Consider the following 13,615-nt stretch of genomic DNA (forward strand, 5'->3'; position numbering starts at 1 on the left):
CTTATTCAGCCTTCACATCCCCTTTTGACATTTAATAACTGGGAAAATATCGGCCCCAAATTATATATTCTGTTATCAGTGCAAAATAGCTACTAGGGTCAATTATCAGAAACACAGTTATAAAGCAATTAATTTAGCACCACTGTTTAAATGTGCACGTTGCTCCTTCCTACAAGAATACATTCCTTTTGATTTTGGTAAGTTCCTGTCATTGGAACTGTCTGTCTTCTTTTGTTTGGATTGTGTTTCCCCCTTGAAATGTTGCTTGGTTCTTCCCTCCAAACTGACTAGAACAATAGCAGTTGAATTTTTTTTACACAGCAGCACAAATACAATAACTTTTTATCCTTAATAAAGTTTATTGAAGTAAGCTGCAAAAGAAATGTCCTTTGTTAGCATTGAGACATTCTAAAATTTTATAAGTTAAGTTGTTTAACTGTAATTAATGTCATACATTTTCTGATGCACTTTCCACTCTTTTGTGATTACTGAAAGATGCTGATTGTGTGTTTGCTTAAAATATGCAGCTGTACAGCCAGGTCTCATGAAGGGCTTCAATGTTACAAATAAGCTGTTTTCAGTTATTTTTGCACAATACCACATGCCTTCACAAAACACTGAAAATATAGGGAAATCACATCCATGATTCAATATTTATTTTCATTCAATGTACATCTTTTATTTTGTCCTCTGTGTTGAAATTTTCATTTCCTGTCCATCAAAAAATCTCTTGATAACTCTATAGCTGTCTTTCTTGTTTATAAATGTAAGGTGTTTACTCTGTTATTGTTCTTGAACTTTCTTGAGAAATGCAACGTTTTCTATTAATCTTGTACAACAAGAGTGTCTTATACATTTTGTGCCAATTACTTTAGTCATAAATATGCATTACATCTGGTGTACCTTGATATGTCTCTAGTGCACAAACCTCAAACATACAACTGTATATAACTGCCAAACACAATATATACATTTCTTATTTTTGGAAAGTGTTTTTAACCCCAAACCCTGCAGTGTTGATAATAAACTACTGGTGTTGCTGCTCTGGTCCAATTTCTCCTCATTTACACTCTTGACTGTCAATCACTTTACTATATCCAGCTGCCAAGGACAACACATAAATGTCTCTCTTCTGGAGCATATCCCACAGATCAAAAATTAGTACAGCTACTAGCAAAATGCTGGTGGTACTTTTGCTAATGTATTATTTATGTGACCTTCTTATACAGTTTATTTTTTAAACATTTTAGTGGATAAGACAGTCAAGCATATAAAAAAAATCATACTTACTTTTAGGGATATCATTTACTTATTTAGGCCTTTATGGTTTTCACATTTAAAATTCTCTGAGTTAAATTTGTTTATGCAAAACGATGCTATCTTGGAAAAGGAAAGAAAATCTGCCTGCATGATTAAAACACAAAATCGAACAGTGTGGTAAATACAAAACCTAGTCAGGGAAGGAGGAAGAATGAAATTAGTTAAGATCTTATCTGTCTGACTAGCTGGTAGCTTATACAGTGGTATAAGACTCATATTTCATTTACAGGGATAGTTTATTAAAATATAACATATTTATACTTTAATGTAAAATATGCTGAAACTAGAAATGCGTACAAATATTCACATATGTACATTCTGCTAACAAAGCACATGTATATTACAATAAATATTTTATTCCCATCAGTTTTGCCTTAAGCAAACTATTAGTTTCTGCTGGTGCATTTTTCGGACTTGTTTCCTTATTATATAACAAATTCTTTGTCATGTTTATTATAAAGCCATTACCATTCTTCTGTCATTTTTTGCATGTTATCCCTTGCCATCAGACCCATCCAAAATCATATTTAGATTATTTGTTCACACATTTGACATGAAATTCTATTGCACGACTTTCCAAAAATACTGTAGTAGAGAAGGTATGAGAGGCTGTCTCCTCCACGTCACAACCTTGTTTATTACACAGATTTCTTCTTTGAATGCATGCTTTGTATTTGCTTTACCTGGCAATTTATATAAGAACAACCTCTTTATAAAATCTCCCCATTCTATTACCTGCTATTATTTTATTCTTTCCTTGATGACCACTTATTACCATTTGTCCAAATGTGGACATCCATCTATTTTACTAAAGTTTACATTATATCTCAGTACCATTCATTCTGTTAACATCTATCTCTGTAAAGTTTATTCTTCTTTCAAAACAAGCTTTTTGAATGTGCTTTACATCAATGCATTCTAACAACCTTTCCCCATCTTTGATGCATTGTTTCCCATACATTTTCATACGTCACAGACATTAATCCCCCCAAAAAATCTGGCTACCCTTTTTATGGTACCATTAATTAAATATACCCCTTTTGCAAAAGTCACAAGAAATGGAATTTATTGGCCTGATTCCAAAAGAATTGTTTCCATTGTAAGTGACTTTACTTGGGTGAAATACTCCAGATTATACCATGACCCCCCCATTAATATTCCAAAACATGCACGCTGATTGGTCAGCGTGCACGTTGTAAATTGACTTATACTAATGGAAAAAGGTCCGGTCGCCCGGACTTTTTCCATTACTATAAGTCTTTTTTAAAACACTGTCTCGCTATGTTAAAGGAGTTTAGCATAGCGACACAGGTTTAAAAAAGGCAACATAGATCCCCATTGCTTTTTTTAAAGCTGTCTCGCTATGTTAAACTCCTTTAACATAGTGACACAGTGTGTAAAAAGCAATGGAGATCTTGCTTTTTCCGTTGCTTTTTTTTTAAACCTGTCTCACTATGTTAAATGGGTTTAACATAACGAGACAGCTTTAAAATAAGCAACAGAGATCTCCGTTGCTTATTTTAAACCTGTCTCGCTATGTTAAACCCATTTAACATAGCGAAACAGTTTGTAAAAAGCAACGGAGATCTTGCTTTCTCCATTTTTTTCAAAATTGTCTCGCTGTGTTAAATGGGTTTAACATAGCGAGACAGCTTTAAAATAAGCAACGGAGATCTCTGTTGCTTTTTTTAAAGCTGTCTCGCTATGTTAAACCCATTTAACATAGCGAAACAGTAAAAACCAATGGAGATCTTGCTTTCTCTGTTGCTTTTGCCCACAGCTCTGATGTACTGCATAGGCATGCGCAGTACATCAGAACTTCCGCGGAACACCAGACAGCTGCGGAAGGGCAGCAAGGAGGCATTATACAATGCCATTATTTAAGAAAAGTGATTATTTTCTTTCTTAAATAATGTCATTGTATAATAGCAATAACCCACACCTGGGTGTGGGTAATGCTGGATTTACCCACGGTTGGCTTTGTTTGGTCCCTCGGGCTTCGCCTAACAACTTCTACAATAAGAAATTATACCATCACATACTTTCTATAAATTTCTACACTTTTCTATGAAATTAATTTTCAGCGAATTGAGTCTTCAAAGAAATGGGTCCACCCATTTGAATTTCAGTGAAATAAAGATACAGTGTCATGACAGGGCCCCATGGATAGACAGATTCCAACAAAGGTCTTTTCCTTTCAGAAAAGACATTACCTCTCATAATCCCTGTGCCTGTTTGTGATTGACATTATTATATATTTTGCAATATCTCAAACTTTTCATAGCTCTTTTAGCAATGGCAATACTTATTTCACCTCCCTGCCTTATGTGCTATACCTGCTATCACTTTTTGATCTTGTAATGCAGTTTGACACCTTTTCTTGCCAAATGTTCATTATCACTCTGTAATATGTATTACATAATGCTATAAGGCAGCAGTTTAATTAGCCATCTTTACCTTTTTTACCAAATAAATGAAATTACTATGCAACAAACTCCTCTGATAACATTCATATTGTCTAGTTGTGAACCAGTCTAATTTCATCTTCCGTTCATTTAATTTCAAGAACTTTCTCAGCCTCTATCATGATAGTCTTTTGATTTTCACAATTTTACCCCTTCTTCTAACAATTCTTTCATTAATAAACTACTTGTTTCACCTTTTACCAACAAAGCATTAGTTTTCTCTTCCTCCATAAAAAATCTCTGTCAGGCCATAACTTCCCACATTTTATTTGTATTATTCTAATAAAGATTTTCTTTAAAATAAAAAGAATATCAACCTTGATCTCTAAATTCTAATAGTCTGTCATATAACACCTTAAGCTTGTCCTTCTTCCTTTCCTGCTGTTCCATACACTTAATCACTTATTCTTTTTTACTTAACACCAAAGCCCCATTAAGTATAATTATCATAAAAGTCACTCATTGAAAGTTGATCTCTCCATAATGACTTCAATGATATTTTTAACTTGAGTTCACAATATACTCTGTAAGCTGTTTAAAATTTTTTTCCACCAAATTTTCCTACCTTAATCATATACGTTTTCTCCAGTAGCACTCAAAATGGCATAACCATCTGAAATCTCAACCAATATTTTACGAGAGTGAAATTTTTGTAACCAGTTTGTAATCAGTAAGAGTATGCCGCATAACCAATTTCTGTTTTCAACATGACTCTGTAAGTATAATCTCACTAGTTACCTAACGCCATTCCTTTTAAAGCTAACATTTCCTTACATCAATTAACACGTGATCGTTTATCTCTAATTTCATTCAAAGATTGCAATTATAATCATATCCAATTTAATGGATACATACTTCTTCCATTCTTCAAAAAACTTTACCCTATCCATAGCGTTCACAGAGGCACATAAAATAATCTCAAAAAGTACACCATGTGATATCAAATCCATTATTAAAGATCTTCTTGCCTTGTCTACTACTATATGTAACACTTTCATATTCTTTTTATATAGCATAAAATATATACCTGAATGTTAATCTGGGCCGAGTGTCCAAACGATTTTCCTCCTACAAACCTGCATTCTAATACAAATGTCATATCTAGCAAATGAATAACATCCCCAGCACATTGCTCACATAATTTCAGGATAGTAAAAAATCTCATATAATTTTTCATGCTATTTTATGTTTAAAACTTTAAAATTTCCTTTTCTACATCTTCATCTTCATCCCCCCATTAAGCCAGATTCCACACTTACCTCATCCAATGATAAAATTGCAAAATAATTCTGTAAAGGAACACTGAGATGGATTCTCAAAATGCCACTGCATTGTGCTAAGCAAAGCTGTGCAACCAGCAGGGGCAAGCAGGCAGATGAACTACAGCTGCACAGCAAGCCTGGCAGAATACAAGACATAGCTGAGATATATCCTAATGTCATATAATGAGCTGTGCTGAATGTTAATAAAGTAAAAACCACAGGGGAGTGATTCCAAAATGTGTAGCTGATGCACAGCCATACTGCAAATGTGTTAGTAATAAACAATGCTATATGTTTGCATTCAAGCAGATGGAAACTCAAAAATATGCTAAGGATTGTTGCAGCAATTGTGAATCTCTATCTACAATAGGCTCTTATAGCAGTTGCTGCTGCCAATGGTCCACAACATCAACCCTATATGATATATCCTATCAATGTTAGGATTCCATCAGTGTGGTTTGTTTTCAGAGCTTGTTTTTGGATTACTTCTAATAGGTAAAGCAGCCTCTAAACAGCCATTTACATGGTCGTTTAGGGTCTCTGTGAACAATTCTGCATAGGTTGTTGTGGTGGGAAGGGCATTGCATTTTGATAAACTATTGCTTAATAGTGTGCATTTTGCTTTGAAATAATTCCTAACTGCTACAGAGTTTGCCCGGGTTACTGAACTGATTTTTGTTTTGAAGGAGACAGCTTTATGACCGAAACTCACCAGTAAGGACATGAAACTAGGAGATGGGAGGTTGCAGCACTCTCCCATATTGCTGAGTACAAGGTCCAGTATGTTTGAACCTTCAGTGATTGTGTGCCATATTGTGTCAAGGTAGTTGTGTTAATAAGGCCCAGGAATCATTGTGACTGCAAGTATAAGGTAGTGTATGCTTCCCAGGCGATAGAGGGATAGTTATAGTTTCCCGTGAATAGGGTATTTAGTTTAATGGAGAGTGCCTCCAGCAGGTCTATGTACAATTTATGGGATTCTAGGGACATAGAGACTGACTTATAGCTTACTAAGATATGGTATAGGACTTTGTCTATGGCATGTGGATAAATACCAGGGCATCATCCTGTTTAACCAACATACAGTTAAACTTGCGCTTGTCAATGTCTGAGCAGCTGATGGTCTAAATGTGTAGAAGACACTGTATTCTTGCACTGCCAGAGTACATTCTGTGGATGTGGATTTAAACCATGTGTCGGTAATGGCACAGATGTCTATGTTCTCCAGAGTGAGGAGAGCTTGTAGGCTGTGAAGTTTCTTGTTTAGGCTCCTAGCACTGAGCAGTAACACCTTTAGGTTTCTTTGGGTTTTATTTGCCATGTTGGTAGGTTTTTCAATTTGGCATTGCCTAAAAAGGCTCTAAGGGGGTGGATAACATTTTAACCAATATTCAGAAGCCTAGGAGAGACAGTGCAGGCCATCCAATGCAAAACAATGTGGTCTGTTAACCATGTACTTTTATGCTGACAAATATTAAATCGCCATGGAATTAAACCAGAAACTAAGGCAGTTATTGAAGCCAGTCATCTTTGGTTAATATTATGGCATCATCATTGGTGAAGGTAGAATGATGCTCATTACAAGGCAAATACCTGCTTGTGACACATATTCAGAGAGATCAACAAAGTCTCTTTTCATTTAGTCCAGCAAAGTACGTCTCAGTTTGTTAACTCCCACACTGGACTATGACAGAGTCATACTTGTACCTGTGTTGTACCAACTTAAGTGCATGCATAAGTTGCCAGATTCTGGATCCACGTAAGCAACTAACCTTCTCCTTGTTCAGTCTGGTGAGTAGGGCATCAGTGTGACATACAATGGAGTCCACTATGACAACAGCCCTGGCTAATGTGTTGGCTTGCCTTATGGGGTTTGCTCTTGCGGCTCCACTTGGTGTAGGAGTATGTGTGGTATTTGGTATTGCTTTTGATGAGTTCTTTAGAGATTGCTAAAGATAGGCATTACTGGTTCTAGACATAGCAGGTCCTTGAGGTTTGTGGAGATTGCTTTTTAGTGCCTCAGCACAGATTGGTCTATGTGTGCAGTGGACACTATGTCTGGTGGATGTAGTGTAGTGTGTGCGTGTGTGCGTGTGTGCGTGTGCATGTGTGCGTGTGCGTGTGTGCATGTGTGCGTGTGTGTGTGTGTGTGTGTGTGTGTGTGTGTGTGTGTGTGTGTGTGTGTGTGTGTGTGTGTATAAAAAGTTTATTATCAGAAAAACCTATAGGAGGTTTAGAGTCACCTCGGAATTGCAAAATGAGCATGTTTAGAGAATAACAAGCACAAGAAAAAAGATTAAATGGGCAAAACAGATATAATAAAGGGCAGAAAGGGCATATTGAGCATAAATAAAGCAAGATGACCGCATGTTTTTTGGCAAATTAAAGTATTTTGGCATAAGCTACTATTTCACATTAACTAAAGCTCTGAATAGCATAACTAGAGATATTCAAAGCATCCCAGAGTGTGTAAAAGTGCTTACAGTGTGTGTTTATTACTGTGCATTTGTTCTGAAGAGTTTTTTGTGTGTGCAAAGTGCAACTATTTCGTGAAGTGCAGTTAAAATACAGCCATTTTGAAAAGCTTCTTGTGCTGAGTGTGTCTACTCGTGAATGGCCGCTATTACAGAGTGTTTCTTGCACTGTAAAGAGTTATTTAGCAAAGTACAGCCATTTTGGAAGTGTTTCAGTGTGCTGCATACTGTTTATTCCCAATGTGCAGTTACTTCGAAATGTTTCTTACTCTGAGCTTCTCCTTTTTCCCAGTTCATTCACACAGTGCAGTTATTTGAAATGTTTCTTACGCAGATAAGAGGAGATTTCTCAAAGTACAATAATTTCAAGAGTATTACAGTGCCCGAGAGACTTATTTTGCAAAGTATTTCACAGAGTTGAATTACTCAGATGTTATTGTTCTAGTGGGCATAGTTACAAGTATTAGCATACATTTCTTGCATATATATGTACGTGTGAGTATTCATGCATACTTGCAAAAGCTTTCACTCATGTGTTAATACAATAGAGGCATTTTGCAGACCAGGTCCACTTGTATTTGATCAGAATATTGCAGAGATTTGGAGAATATTTGAGCAGGAGTACAATATTTTCATACAAGCAGCTTACTCAGATAAAGATGCTTTTTGCTAAACCTAGCTGGGTCAGAGGCCATTGATAGAGAGGATTCATTTTTGTATGCACCAGCAGTGTATAAAGGAAAAATAAAAAACTGTTGTATTGTTGTTCAGGATGAATCAAGGGAAGACCCTGAGTGTTTGAAGCATAAATTCAGAGAAATGTGCAATCCCAGACCAATGTTACATTAGACAGGCATTTGTTTTACACAAGAGACCAAAGACCAGGAGAAATGTTTGCAACTTACATTACTGACTTGAGAAACCAAGCTAAAGCTCGCATGCTTGGTGATTTAAAAGATGAGTTGATAAAGGACAGGCTTATGTCTGGTATCAGTAGTGCTCTGTGAGAAAGATTTTGCTTCATGACAGAGATTTAACATTGAACAAAGCCATTGAGATTTGTCCAATCCATAAAGTTACAGAAAGGCTGTCTAGTGATAAGAGCATAGTTTCAGCAGGCTCCAGAGCAAATGTAGACAGCATGGAACATGTGGCAAGCTGAAACAGGTTCAAGCACAGGGCAGCTGCAGCCCCTGTGGGTGTGGCAATGAAAACCCGTAGTTTTCCAGCAAGTTCTGAGAGTAGTTCAGTTAAAGGAGCATGCTCAGTACAGCACAAGGTTGAATCAGCGAAACCTAAGTCAAGATTCATTGTTAACTGTCGTAACTGTGGTGCCAGCCATGAGTCCAAAGGAGAAAAGTCTTTAACATTTGGTCAGCAATGTTGCAAGTGCAAAAAATGGAATCATTTTCAAAAGTTTTTCAAGTCAAGTAAACCTCACTCAGTTGCAAAGAAAGGTCACAAAAAAAGCAAATTGGTCATGTAGGCTTGCAGTCAACTTCCTACATAGATGGTGTATCAGTGATTGGTGAAAAGGTTAATGCAATAGATTTATTAGCAAAGGGCAAAGTGTTTTGCACTGTCCAGATCCATGGTAAACCCACTGAGCTCAAGGTAGATGCTCGTTCAAAGTGTGATATTATGTCAGCAGAAGCATTTGCCAAAGTAAGGGCTGGTGAACAACTTAATGTGGCTAGTTGTACGAAACTTGTTGCCTGTGGAAGTTAAGAAATTCGAACTTTAGGCTTAGTGCTTTCATGTTATATGGCCGGGAACAGTTACAAGTTGTTGTTTTACATAGTTCGAAGACCTGTGCAGTCATTATTGGGTCTCAGAGATAGTTTGAGAATGGACTTGCTTTCCTTTACTAAATAAGTTCATCATATAAGTACATGTCCCAGTACCAGTTTCACTGATGCTATTTTTTTGGAATATGCTGATGTTTTTGATGACAAGCTAGGCAAGCTTCCAGTTGTGCATTCTATGAAATTAGATGCAGAGGTCAATTCAGTGGTCAGGCTGGCAAGAAAAATTCCAGTAGCCATGCAGAGCAGAGTTAAAGCACAGCTGGATAAATTGGTGCAACAAGGTGTAATCTGTCCAGTTACAGAGCCAATTGAATGGTGTCGTCTATGGTAGCTACTCATAAAAAAGATTCAGATGAAATCAGAATATGCATTGAAACAAGAGACTTGAATAAGGCATTAAAGAGACCTCATAATGCTATTTGAACATTCGAAGAAGTTGCAGCCCTGATACTGAATGCCACTTTGTTTTTTGTCTTGGATGCAAACAAGTGATTTTGGCAAGTAATGCTTGATGGCTTATCTTCACTAGTGACTACATTCAGTACTCCATTTGGAAGATATATTTTTCTCAGAATGCCATTTGGAATAAATTCTGCAGTGAAGTCTTTCAGTGTGCAATGGAACAGATCTTTTCAGGTTATCCCTGTGCCATAATAGTAGATGATTTGTTGGTTGGGGGCAATGGTGAAGTAAAGCATTACAGAAGCCTCAAAAATGTTTTAGACAGAGCATGTGACGTGAACTTAAAGTTTAATCCTATGAAGTGCAAAGTACCAGTACAGGTTTACAACCAGACATGTCTAAGCAAACAGCTATTCTTGAGATGCCAGCACCAGATAATGTTCAAGCTCTACAGTATTTTATTGGTATGGTTAACTATTTGGGCAAGTTCATAACAGATTTCAGTGAACTGACAGCACCTTTAAGAGAGCTAATACACAAAAATATTGTATGGTCTTGGCTAGAACAGTACTAGAGAGCTTTTGATGATCTTAAGCAGAACATTGCCACTCCACCTACACTAAGATACTATAATGTCAATGGACGAGTTACTCTTTCCTGTGATACTTCAAAGTTTGTTCTTGGTGCAGTTAATCTTCAAGAGAGCAGACCAGTGCATCTAGAACTTTTACTCAAACTATAATGCAATATGTTCAGACTGAGAAAGAACTTTTGGCAATTGTGTTTGCATGTTCAAAGTTTCATGATTATATTTATGGTCAAGATATCCAGATTGAAAGTGTCCATCAACCTCTAGTTACTATCTTAAAGAAGCCTATGCATTCTGGTCCAGCAAGATTGCAAAGAATGATGCTCAAATTACAAAAGTACAACTTCAAAATGGTCTATACAAAAGGCAAACTTCTTTATCTGGCTGATATCTTATCCAGATTGACCAGAAATACAACGGAACAATTTGATGCAGAGAATTTTGACTTTGATGTCATGGAAGTGTATAATTTTTCAACCACGAGACTTGATGAGCTGAGAGATCATACAAAGTCTAATCCTGTTTTGCAAAAGCTCAACCACTGCATCCAGGTAGGATGGTTGTCAAAGCATTTGAGTGTACTGCCTGAAGTACAACCTTATTTTCCTTACAGATATGAGATTTTGATGGAAGATGACATTATTTCCAAAGGTCCTAAAGTTGTTGTTCCTGCATCTTTACAACGTAAATATATTCAGATTTTGCTTTGTGGCCACCCAGGTTCCAAACCTACCAAAAGAAGGGTGAAAGTACTAGTATTTTGGTCTTCTCTAGTGAAAGATATTGACAAAGTACTTTCATTTTGTTTAGTATGCAATAATACTAAACCACATCTGCAAAAAGACCCACTTCAGCTAATTCAAGCTCCTGAGCTACCTTGGTCCGCAGTAGCTACTGACATATTCAAGTGGAGCAATCAGTATTACTTAGTGTTGATCAAACCTTATTCGAACTGGTTTGAGATCAATCTGTTGCCTAACGTAACATCCACTACTGTTATTACCAAGCTAAAATGTAATTTCTCAGTCCATGGTAGTCCACATCAGCATATCTCTGACAATGGTGCGCAATTTACCAGTCAATTGTTTCAGAAATTTGTAAGAGAACGGGACTTTACATGTTACTAGTAGTCCTGAATAGCCACAGTCAAATGGATTAGCTGAACTCACAGTACATAGTGCAAAGAAATTACACGAGACGTCAAAGCATGACAATACCGACATCTTTTTGAATTTACTCGATCTCAGAAACATAGCCCATGGTAATATACTTGGCTCACCTGCTCAAAGACTTTTATCTAGGCAAACCAGAACAACCGTGCCTATCAGTTCCAGTTTGTTGAGGCCTAAAGCTAAAAACAACAAAGCAATCAAATCCCAACTACTCAGAAAAAGTTTTTTTCAGAAGTCTAGTTATGATAAAATGAGCCAATTTCTTCTTCCATTGAAAAAAGGAGAGACAGTGAGGATACAAACGGCAAAAGATTTGGACCAGATTGGTCAAGTAACAGGTTTATGTACTGAGCTGAGATCCTATTTTGTGTAATCTGAGGGGGCGAGTACAGGAGAAATCTCAGACATCTTCTACTTGTATCAGAACCGATATCACAGCATTGTTCCTGTGATACAGAATCTCAGAACAATTCAGACAATGTTCCTGTTCCAGAACATGTCTTATTTATTATTATTTATTTACATTTGTTGACCGGGAATGTCCGACTGGACGTAGGTCCTTTTTCAGCAGAGGCCCAGGGAGAAAAGCTCCACAAATTAAAATATTATAGACATAGTTACACATGAAGAATCCTAGCAATTAAAATATTACAAACATAGTTACAGATGAAGAACATAGTACATTCAGTAGATAACTAGCATCTGCTCTATCTACAAAGTCATAGCAGATATTAACAATTGTTACAATAAGAAGTTACTGCCATATAATAAGAAGATAGGCATGGAAGTATCAGAGCTTACTATAATCAAAGGTAGTTTGTGGGGTGGAAGAGAGGTAGAGGGTAGATGGAGTGGGAGAAGTTAGAAGGGAGACTTACCAGGGCATAGCCAGCATGTTTTTAGGTGCGCTTTAAGTAAAGCTTTGAAGTGGGTGTATGATGGTAGAGAGGTTATTGTGGGGGGGGGGTGTTCCATAATTTGGCTATAGCGCTGGAGAATAGTGCTTCTCCAGCAGTGTTATTGGCTCTAGTAACCTGTAATTGATTTTTGTTGCTGGATCATAGTGGTCTGGTGGTGAGATAGGGTTGGAGTAGATACTGGAGGGATGGGACCTTTAGAGGATGGTTAACTAGTTTGTGGGCGAGTGTGAGTTGATACCATTGAAGGAGGTGAGGGAGTTCTAGCCAGCCTAAGTGAGACACAGTGGTGACTGTGATGGGATGCCCTGGTGGCGAATTTGGCGATTTTGTTGTAGCAGGTCTCGAGTTTATTTAGATCGCATTGCCTTAGGTTGATATATATTGGAGAGACATAAAGTAGGGTGGAGATAAGGTGCAAATTTGCAACTGAAATCCTAGCTGCTTTGGTGAGCAGTTGCTTATTTCTGTATAAGTCTCCTAGTTTTTGGTGGACTTTGTTAATGGTCAGGATATGTGAATGTCAAATTTGAGATTGTTGTCTATTTCAACTACTAGCAATTTGGTGTGATCTGTTGGGTGGATAGTGGTGTTGTCTTTTGCTGTGATGTTAAAGTGAGAGCTGTTTAGAGTATGTTTGGTGGGTTTGAAGATGAGGAGTTTAGTTTTGTTTGGGTTGAGTATTAACTGGGCATCAGATAGCCACGTTTCAACAGAGGAAAAGGCATCCTGTGTGACCTTTTGCAGTTCAGGTAGGGACTGGGCTGAGCAGATGATGGTTGAGTCATCTGTATATTGTATGAGTGTGCCATGTTTGGTGACAGAGGCTAGATTATTGGTGAAAATAGAGAAAAGTAGGGGTCCAAGGATGGATCCTTGGGGAATACCAATAGAGACAGGTAGTTGGGGAGATATGTCATTTTGCCATACAACAGATTGCTGGTGGTCAGGCAGGTAACTTTGAAACCAGCTGGTGACTGATTGATTAAAGGATAGGTTACTGAGTACAGAGAGGAGTTGTTTGTGTGGGACCACGTCAAATGCTTTAGATAGGTCTAGGAAAGCAGCAGAGGAGAGATGGCCATTGTTTTTTATGGTGAAGGATAGTGTTAGTAAAAGAGACTAAGGCATGGTGGTGCTATGATTTGGTCAGAAACCATGTTGAGTATTAGAAAGGAGTTTGTTAGTAAGGAGATAGTCTGAGAC

Source organism: Protopterus annectens, chromosome 5.part0 (genome assembly GCF_019279795.1).
Source record: "Protopterus annectens isolate FY-2018-M chromosome 5.part0, PAN1.0, whole genome shotgun sequence".
Taxonomy (NCBI): Eukaryota; Metazoa; Chordata; order Ceratodontiformes; family Protopteridae; genus Protopterus; species Protopterus annectens.